The sequence below is a fragment of the Rhinoraja longicauda genome, chromosome 19, assembly GCF_053455715.1.
Source record: "Rhinoraja longicauda isolate Sanriku21f chromosome 19, sRhiLon1.1, whole genome shotgun sequence".
Taxonomy (NCBI): Eukaryota; Metazoa; Chordata; class Chondrichthyes; order Rajiformes; family Arhynchobatidae; genus Rhinoraja; species Rhinoraja longicauda.
Genome location: NC_135971.1, coordinates 19542037 through 19552949, shown reverse-complemented (window position 1 = coordinate 19552949; position 10913 = coordinate 19542037).

Below are 10913 nucleotides of genomic sequence, written 5' to 3'. Positions count from 1 at the left end.
CCAGACACCTCGATTCCTTTAGCCCGAAGAGTTAAATCTCTCTTAAACAATTCCAGTTAAATGCAACTCAGTTCACAATAACAGGATGTATGCTTGCACATACACCACTAACCACATCCTGGGTTTATGTATGTCCGAACATCTCCGTCGCGAGAAAGGCGAACTCACACACCCTGTCCTCCATCGCTGTATTCTCCCAACCTGTCAACCTCGCCCTTTCTCCCTGTCTCTCCACCCTCCCTGTCTCTCCCTCTGTCTTCCAGCCTTGTCTCAAGTTCCCTGGCCGACTCCTTTCCACCCTCGTTACAGTACAAACTGAAGGTAGACGCAAAAAGCTGGGAGTAACTCAGCGGGTCAGACAACATCTCTGGAGAAAAGGACACGGTGGCGCGGCGGTAGAGTTGCTGCCTCACATCGCCAGAGACCCAGGTTCGATCCCGACCACGGGTGCTGTCTGTACGGAGTTTGCACGTTCTCCCCGTGACCTGCGTGGGTTTCCACCGAGATCATTGGTTTCCTCCTACATGCCAAAGACCTACATGTATAGAAACATAGAAAACAGGTGGAGGAGGAGACCATTCTGCCCTTCGAGCCAGCACCGCCAATCATTGTGATCATGGCTGATCATCCACAATCAGTAACCCGTGCCTGCCTTCTCCCCATATCCCTTGATCCCACTAGCCCCATGAACTCTATCTAACTCACTCTTAAATCCATCCAGTGATTTGGCCTCCACTGCCCTCTGTGGCAGAGAATTCCACAAATTCACAACTCTCTGGGCACGCAACAATGCCTTTAAATCTGGTGACACTTCAGCATTCAGTGTTGCTAGGTCAAACTTGAACAAAGGTATAAGAAGGGCCAAAGACACCCACAGGCAACGGGTGGAAGACCACTTCAACACCACGGACACCAGAAGCATGTGGCAGGGTGGCAGTCAAGTCAAGTCAATTTTATTTGTACAGCACATTTAAAAACAACCCACGTTGACCAAAGTGCTGTACATCTGATTAGGTACTAAGGAGAAAAAAAAAGAAACATAGAGTAGCACACAAACTTAACAGCACATACAAAACAGTTCACAGCGTCTCCTCAATGGGCCTCAAACGCTAGCGAGTAGAAATAGGTTTTGAGCTTGGACTGAAAGGAGTCGATGGAGGGGGCAGTTCTGATGGGGAGAGGGATGCTGTTAATACTGATATTGCACGTTAATACTGAAGGTCAAGGTGGAGGCCAAGCTATTCTGACACGTGTGAGAATGCCTTCACTCAAATGTGTTGTCACCGCCTTTCTTTACCGCAGGGAGAGAGGGGAGGAGGGATGGAGGGAGGGGCGGAGGGGGGTGGAGGGAGCGGGCGGGAGGGAGGGAGGGATGGTGGAGGAGGTAGGATAAGGGGCTATTGGCAGTGAAGAAAACCAATGGAATATTGGCCTTCATAACAAGAGGAGTTGAGTATAGGAGCAAAGAGGTCCTTCTGCAGTTGTACAGGGCCCTAGTGAGACCGCACCTGGAGTACTGTGTGTAGTTTTGGTCCCCAAATTTGAGGAAGGATATTCTTGCTATTGAGGGCGTGCAGCGTAGGTTTACTAGGTTAATTCCCGGAATGGCGGGACTATCATATGTTGAAAGACTGGAGAGACTAGGCTTGTATACACTGGAATTTAGAAGGATGAGAGGAGATCTTATCGAAACGTATAAGATTATTAAGGTGTTGGACACGTTAGAGGCAGGAAACATGTTCCCAATGCTGGGGGAGTCCAGAAAAAAGGGGCCACAGTTTAAGAATAAGGGGTAGGCCATTTAGAACTGAGATGAGGAAAAACGTTTTCAGTCTGAGATTTGTGAATCTGTGGAATTCTCTGCCTCAGAAGGCAGTGGAGGCCAATTCTCTGAATGCATTCAAGAGAGAGCTAGATAGAGCTGTTAAGGATAGCGGAGTCAGGGGGTATGGGGAGAAGGCAGGAACGGGGTACTGATTGAGAATGATCAGCCATGATCACATTGAATGGCGGTGCTGGCTCGAAGGGCCGAATGGCCTCCTCCTGCACCTATTGTCTATTGTCTATTGTATGGTGGGGATGGAGTGGGGGGGGGGGAGGGGAGCGGGGTGGAGGGAGGAGGGGGGAGGGGAGGGGGGAAGGTAGGGGGAATGAGAGGGGGGAGGGGATGGTGCTGCACCAATGCAGGAGAGGTTTTGGCTACTTGGTCCTGTAGCCAATATGACACAAGAAGCTGGAGTAGCTCAGCGCGCGGGGCAGCATCTCTGGAGGAGGGAGAAGGTCCAACTACGCCGAGCGGGGCTTGGGAACGATAATGTTGGAGGAAGACAGATGGAAGTGATAAAATCAGAGGTTAGTCTGCAAAATGATGGCCTTGTTCTCGTCCTTGGGGTCATGGTCCAAGGATAAGTAGGAGGAGGTTTACTTTAGTTTAGTTAAATTTAGAGTTACAGCGCGGAAACAGGCCCTTCGGCCCACCGGGTCTGCGCCGACCAGCGATCCACGCACATTAGCACACTATCCTATACCCACCAGGGACAATTGTTACATTTACCAAGTCAATTTGACTTGGATGAAGGGACTAAAAGTACCATTGGCAAATTTACAGATGATACAAAGCTGGGTGGTAGTGTGAACAGTAAGGAAGATGCTATGAGGTTGCAGGGTGACTTGGACAGGGTGACTTGGCAGATGCAGTCTAATGTGGATAAGTGTGAGGTTATCCACTTTGGTGGTAAGAATAGGAAGGCAGATTATTATCTGAATGGTGTCAAGTTAGGAAAAGGGGACGTACAACGAGATCTGGGTGTCTTAGTGCATCAGTCACTGAAAGGAAGCATGCAGGTACAGTAGGCAGTGAAGAAAGCCAATGGAATGTTGTCCTTCATAACAAGAGGAGTTGAGTATAGGAGCAAAGAGGTCCTTCTGCAGTTGTTCAGGGCCCTAGTGAGACCGCACCTGGATTACTGTGTGCAGTTTTGGTCTCCAAATTTGAGGAAGGATATTCTTGCTATTGAGGGCGCGCTGCGTAGGTTTACTAGGTTAATTCCCGAAATGGCGGGACTGTCATATGTTGAAAGACTGGAGTGACTGGGCTTGTATACACTGGAATTTAGAAGGATAAAGGGGATCTTATCGAAACGTATAAGATTATTAAAGGGTTAGACACGTTAGAGGCAGGAAACATTTTCCCAATGTTGGGGGAGTCCAGAACAAGGGGCCACAGTTTAAGAATAAGGGGTAGGCCATTTAGAACTGAGATGAGGAAAAACGTTTTCAGTCTAAGAGTTGTGAATCAGTGGAATTCTCTGCCTCAGAAGGCAGTGGAGGCCAATTCTCTGAATGCATTCAAGAGAGAACTAGATAGAGCTCTTAAGGACAGTGGAGTCAGGGGGTATGGGGAGAAGGCAGGAACGGGGTACTGATTGAGAATGATCAGCCATGATCACATTGAATGGTGGTGATGGCTCGAAGTACCGAATGGCCTACTCCTGCACCTATTGTCTATTGCCGTCCTCCCCCTCCCCTCCCCTCCCCCTCCCCCTCCTCCCCTCCTCTCCCCTCAATTGGAGGCGAAGCTATTCTGACACGTGTCAGAATGCCTTCACTCAATTGTGTTGTCACCGCCTTTCTTTACCGCAGGGAGAGAGGGGGTGGGGGAGGGAGGGTGGATGAGGTAGGATAAGGGGGTTTGAGGGGGATGGAGTGAGGGGGGGAGGGGAAAGGGGGAAGGGAAGGGGAGGGGGGAGGGGAAGGGGAGGGGGATGGAGGGAGGAGGGGGGAATGGAGGGGGGGGGGAATGGCTGATCATCCACAATCAGTAACCCGTGCCTGCCTTCTCCCCATATCCCTTGATTCCACTAGCCCCCAGAGCTCTATCTAACTCTCTCTTAAATCAATCCAGTGATTTTGGCCTCCACTGCCTGCCTTCGGTGGCAGAGAATTCCACAAATTCACAACTCTCTGGGTGAAAAGGTTTTTTTCTCCCCTCGGTTTTAAATCAGTACCCCGTTCCTGCTTTCTCCCCAGACACCTTGATTCCTTTCGCCGGAAGAGTTACATCTCTCTTGAACATTTCCAGTAAAGTGCAACTCAGTTCACAATAACAGGATGTATGTTTGCACATACACCCCTAGCTACATCCTGGGTTTATGTATGTCTGAACATCTCCGTCGCAAGAAAGGCGAACTCACACACCCTGTCCTCCATCGCTTTATTCTCCCACCCTGTCAACCTCGCCCTTTCTCCCTGTCTCTCCACCCTCCCTGTCTCTCCCTCTGTCTTCCAGCCTTGTCTCAAGTTCCCTGGCCGACTCCTTTCCACCCTCGGTACAGTACAAACTGAAGGTACACCCAAAAAGCTGGGAGTAACTCAGCGGGTCAGACAGCATCTCTGGAGAAAAGGACACGGTGGCGCGGCGGTAGAGTTGCTGCCTCACAGCGCCAGAGACCCGGGTTCCATCCCGACCACGGTGCTGTCTGTACGGAGTTTGCACGTTCTCCCCGTGACCTGCGTTGGTTTCCACCGAGATCTATAGTTTCCTCCTAGGCGCCAAAGACCTACACGTATAGAAACATAGAAAATAAGTGCAGGAGGAGACCATTCTGCCCTTCGAGCCAGCACCGCCAATCATTGTGATCATGGCTGATCATCCACAATCAGTAACCCGTGCATGCCTTCTCCCCATATCCCTTGATTCCACTAGCCCCAAGAACTCGATTTAACTCTCTCTTAAATCCATCCAGTGATTTGCCCTCCACTGCCCTCTGTGGCAGAGAATTCCACAAATTCACAACTCTCTGGCCACGCAATAATGCCTTTAAATCTGGTGACACTTCAGCATTCAGTGTTGCTAGGTCAAACCTGAACAAAGGTATAAGAAGGGCCAAAGACACCCACAGGCAACGGGTGGAAGACCACTTCAATACCACAGACACCAGAAGCATGTGGCAGGGTGTCAGTCAAGTCAAGTCAAGTCAAGTCAAGTCAATTTTATTTGTATAGCACATTTAAAAACAACCCACGTTGACCAAAGTGCTGTACATCTGATTAGGTACTAAGGAAAAAAAAAAGGGAAAAAAAAGAAACATAGAGAAGCACACAAACTTAACAGCACATACAAAACAGTTCACAGCGCCTCCTCAATGGGCCTCAAACGCTAGCGAGTAGGTTTTGAGCTTGGACTTAAAGGAGTCGATGGAGGGGGCAGTTCTGATGGGGAGAGGGATGCTGTTCCACAGTCTAGGAGCTGCAACCGCAAAAGCGTCGAATTGGAGGAAATGTTTGATTTTAGCTATGGTACGAAGCTGGCTTTTACCACAGCGTTGACTTGCTTGTCAAACTTTAATGCAGAGTCAAATATCACGCCGAGGTTTTTGACATGCGGTTCGACTAGGCAGGATAGGCTTCCAAGGCTGCCTGTTATCGATTTGAGTCGGGGGGCGAATAGGATGACCTCAGACTTGCTCTCGTTTAATTGGAGGAAGTTCTGTGCCATCCAACATTTTATGTCCTCAAGGCAGTGTAAGAGGCTGTTTAAATTTGACTGGTTGTTGGGTTTTAGGGGGAGGTAAAGCTGAGTGTCATCGGCATAGCAGTGGAAAGAAATGCCGTGCCTTTGAATGATTTGGCCAAGGGGGAGCATGTATAGAGAGAAGACAATGGGGCCTAGGATGAAGCCTTGTGGAACTCCGCAGGAGAGGCCAACTGGAGAAGAGGAATAACTGCCTATGTTGATGGTGAAACTCCTATCTTTCAGGTAGGAAACGAACCAGCTCAGGGCAGTGCCATCGATGCCAACCGCGTACCGGAGACGGTCAATAAGGATGGTGTGGTCCACTGTATCGAACGCTGCGTCAGGGACATCAGGTCCCTGGTGTCAGGGACATCCCTGTAAAGCGTCTTTGAGTGTTTAAAAAGCGCTATATAAATATAATGCATTATTATTATTATTATTATTATCATTGGCTCCAAGAGCAGCGCTGCCTGCCCCCACAGCGATGCCACACTGACCAACGAGCTAAACACCTTCTTTGCCCGCTTCGAAACTGGCAACACCACCTTGAGTGGAAGAACCCCAGCCAAGGCGGAGGGACTGGTCTTAACATTGAGTACACAGGAAGTACAACGCGCTCTGCTAGGGGTCAACCCACGCAAGGCTGCAGGCCCGGATGGAGTTCAAGGAAGGGTACTTAGGGACCGTGCTGAACAGTTGGCTGAGCTATTCACCAGGATCTTTAACCTGTCACTATCTCTGGCTACGGCCCCCAAATGCCTGAATTCAGCTATCATAGTGCTGGTGCCCAAAAAAGCAATGATCACCAACCTGAACGACTACCGCCCGGTTGTCCTAACTCCTATAGTCATGAAGTGCTTTGAAAGGCTGGTCCTCTCACACGTCAAATCCAGCATCCCTGCCTCACTGGATCCACATCAATTTACATACAGGGCAAATAGATCCACAGAGGATGCCATCTCTCTGGCTCTTCACACTGTCCTGACTCACCTGGAGAGACAGGGCACGTACGTGAGGATGCTATTCATTGACTATAGCTCTGCCTTCAACACGGTCATCCCCACCAAGCTCATCACCAAACTTCACCAGCTAGGCCTCAGCTCTTCGTTATGCGATTGGATCCTGGACTTCCTGCTGGAGCGACCGCAGGCAGTGAGAATGGGTCCGCACCTGTCCTCCACTATCACCCTGAGTACTGGCACACCACAGGGCTGTGTTTTGAGCCCCATGCTCTACTCCCTCTTCACACACGACCGTGTTCCTGCATTCGACACCAACACCATTGTCAAGTTTGCAGACGACACAACGGTGATCGGGCTGATCACCAACGGTGATGAAACAAAATACAGAGCGGAGGTGCAGAACCTGGCGGACTGGTGCTCTGATAACAATCTGTCCCTAAATACCGCCAAGACCAAGGAGCTGATTATCAACTTCCGTAGGTCACATAACGGGGATCTTTATCAATGGGGACAGTGTGGAGAGAGTGTCCAGCTTCAATTTTCTGGGCACTCACATTTCGGAGGACCTAACGTGGTCCAATAACACTGCTGCGCTGGTCAAGAAGGTACAGCAACGACTGTTCTATCTAATAACACTGAAGAAGTCTGGTCTGCCCCAACAGCTGCTGACGACATTCTACCGCTGCACCATAGAGAGCATCCTAACGCATGACATCCCTGTGTGGTACCTCAGCTGAACGGAGGCAGAGAGGAAAGCTCTTCAGCGGGTAGTCCATAGAGTTCAGAGGACCATCGGAACAGAGCTACCAGCCTTGGAGGGCATCGACAACACACGACGCCTCAGAAAAGCCACCAGCATCCACAAAGACTCTTCACACCCTTGCAACAGTCTGTTCGAACTTCTACCATCGGGCAGACGATACAAGGCCTTCTACGCCCACACCTCCAGACTCAGGAACAGCATCAGCCCCAGAGCCATAGCTGTTATGAACCGGTCCTGCTGAGCCGAATGGTCACATCGCACAGTGATCCGGCACAGACCAACTTACACTTTATACTGTTGTAAAACTGTTCTAATTTTGTTTCACTGGGATGTATAAATTAATACTGATTAGCTAATTCATTTATTGCATCGTATGGGAGGCGCATTCCCAATCTCGTTGTACCCCTGTACAATGACAATAAAGCTATATTGTATTGTATTGTATTGTAAAACGTTTTTTCTCACCTCAGTTTTAAATGGCCTCCCCATTATTCTCAGACTGTGGCCTCTGGTTCTAGACTCCCCCAACATTGGTAACATTTTCCTGCATCTAGCTTGTCCAGTCCTTTTATAATTTTATTAGACCAAGTGGACCCGTTTGGGCCCATTCCTCGTAGAGGGGAACAGGGAAGAGAAGAAGGTGTGGTCACAGAATGAGCACTGGGGGGAAATTGTGAAAATGTAAAATCTCTCTAGCTTTACAAATGTAGCTCGAATTTGAGTGAGACTGGTTTCATTATATGCCCAGGATAATGGTGAGTAAGGTGGTGCAAACATCGTGGTGCTACGGTGTATCGTTTTGGCTGTGCGAACGACAAAAGTTATGCTGCGCACATACACACATAAACACGGATTAGTAATAGATAGATATGTTTCAATAAAGATCCCCTCTCATCCTTCTAAACTCCAGTGAATACAAGCCTAATCCAGTGAATACAAGCCTAATCCAGTGACTACAAGCTTGATCCAGTGAATACAAGCCTAATCCAGTGAATACAAGCCTTTTCCAGTGAATACAAGCCTAATCCAGTGAATACAAGGCCAATCCAGTGGATACTAGCCTAATCCAGTGAATACAAGCCTAATCCAGTGAATACAAGCCTAATGTAGGGATATTGGCTGGGTGTAACATGTACAATTGTACCTAGTGCGTGTGGTGTAGTCAAACAAAATTGAAACCCAGGCTGTTGCCCGTTCAGAGTTCAGTTGTAGCTTTGATGGTGGTGAGCCTATAAAGCTGCAGCGAGCAGGATCCTGGTTGTGGCTGTTCATATGGGGCGCAAGTGACTGATAAACACCCTCTATCGTAAACACCTCCTTCCCAGCTCAGCGCACGAATAGATGGATGGGGCTTATCTTGCCACTGCATGTGAGGTTTTATGTAGAGAGATTCCGTGTTAAGAGTCCGGGACACAGTCGAGTTGGGCGGATGGTTAGATCACATGAGCGCACACCGAATATGGACACAAAAAGCTGGAGTAACTCAGCGGGACGGGCGGCATCTCTGGAGAGAAGGAATGGGTGACGTTTCGGGTCGAGACCCTTCTTCAGACTTCTGTCCTGAAACGTCACCATTCCTTCTCTCCAGAGATGCTGCCTGTCCCGCTGAGTTGCTCCAGCTTTTCATAAATCCATAAGTGATAGGAGCAGTATTCGGCCCATCAGGTCTACTCTGACATTTAATCATGGCTGGTCTATCTCTCCCTCCTAACCTAATTCTCCTGTCTTCTCCCCATAACCCCTGACACGCGTACTAATCCTGCATTTTGTGTTTATCTACGGTGTAGGGAAAATGTTCCCGATTTGGGGGGGGGGGGGGGGTGGGGGAGTCCAGAACCAGGGGCTCACAGTTTAAGAATAAGGGGTTGGCCATTTAGGACTAAGATGAGGAAAAACATTTTCACCCAGAGAGTTGTGAATCTGTGGAATTCTCTGCCACAGAAGGCAGTGGAGGCCAATTCACTGGAAGTTTTTCAAGAAAGAGTTAGATAGAGCTCCGAGGGCTAACGGAATCAATGGATATGAGGAGAAAGCAGGCACGGGTTACTGATTGTGGATAATCAGTCATGATCTCATATTTCCACTGGCTCCCAGTACAGTACAGAATCAACTTCAAGCTCCTCCTATTCACATACAAAGCCCTAAACGGGCTTGCCCACCCGCCCACTATATCAAACCTCTTCTAACCCACCACTCTATCTCCAGGTCCCTCAGTTCGCAAACTTATGGCTACTGACTATCCCGCGGTCTAGGCTTAAGCTCAGGGGTGACCGCGCTTTTGCGGTTGCAGCTCCTAGACTGTTGAACAGCACCCCTCTCCCCATCAGAACTGCCCCCTCCATCGACTCCTTTAAGTCCAGGCTCAGAACCTATTTCTACTCCATAGCGTTTGCGGCCCTCTGAGGGGGCGCTGTGAACTGTTTATGTAAGGGAAAATCGGAAGTGTCAGTATTACAGTATAGCAAAGGGGATTACAGAGGCACGAGGCAAGAGCTGGCCAGAATTGACTGGAAGGAGGCCCTAGCAGGGAAGACGGTGGAACAGCAATGGCAGGTATTCCTGGGAATAATGCAGAAGTTGCAGGATCAATTTATCCCAAAGAGGAGGAAAGATTCCAAGGGGAGTAAGAGGCACCCTTGGCTGACAAGGGCAGTCAAGGACAGCATAAAAATAAAAGAGCAGAAGTACAACAAAGCAAAGAAGAGTGGAAAGCCAGAGGATTGGGACACTTTTAAAGAGCAACAGAAGATGACTAAGAAGGCAATACGGGGAGAAAAGATGAGGTGCGAGGGTAAACTAGCCAATAATATAAAGGAGGATAGTAAAAGCTTTTTTAGGTACGTAAAGAGGAAAAAAATAGTGAAGGCAAATGTGGGTCCCTTGAAGACAGAAGCGGGGGGATTTATTATGGGGAACAGGGAAATGGCAGACGAGTTGAATCGGTACTTTAGATCTGTCTTCACTAAGGAAGATACAAGCAATCTCCCAGATGTTCTAGTGGCCAGAGATCCTAGGGTGACGGAGGAACTGAAGGAAATCCACATTAGACAGGAAATGGTGTTGGGTAGACTGATGGGACTAAAGGCTGATAAATCCCCAGGGCCTGATGGTCTGCATCCCAGGGTACCTAAAGAGGTGGCGCTAGAAATTGTGGATGCATTGGTGATTATTTTCCAATGTTCTATAGATTCAGGATCAGTTCCTATGGATTGGAGTGTAGCTAATGTTGTCCCACCTTTTAAGAAAGGAGGGAGAGAGAAAACGGGAAATTATAGACCAGTTAATCTTATATCAGTGGTGAGGAAGATGCTGGAGACAATTATAAAAGACGAAATTGCGGAGCATTTGGATAGTAGTAACAGGATCGTTCTGAGTCAGCATGGATTTAGGAAGGGGAAATCATGCTTGACTAATCTTTTGGAATTCTTTGAGGATGTAACTAGGAAAATTGACAGGAGAGAGCCGGTGGATATGGTGTACCTCGACTCAGAAAGTCACATAGGTTCCACATAGGAGATTAGTGGGCAAAATTAGAGCACATGGTATTGGAGGTAGGGCACTGACATGGATAGAAATTTGGTTGACAGACAGAAAGCATAGAGTGGGGATAAATGGGTCCCTTTCAGAATGGCAGGCAGTGACTAGTGGGGTACCGCAAGGCTCGGTGCTGGGA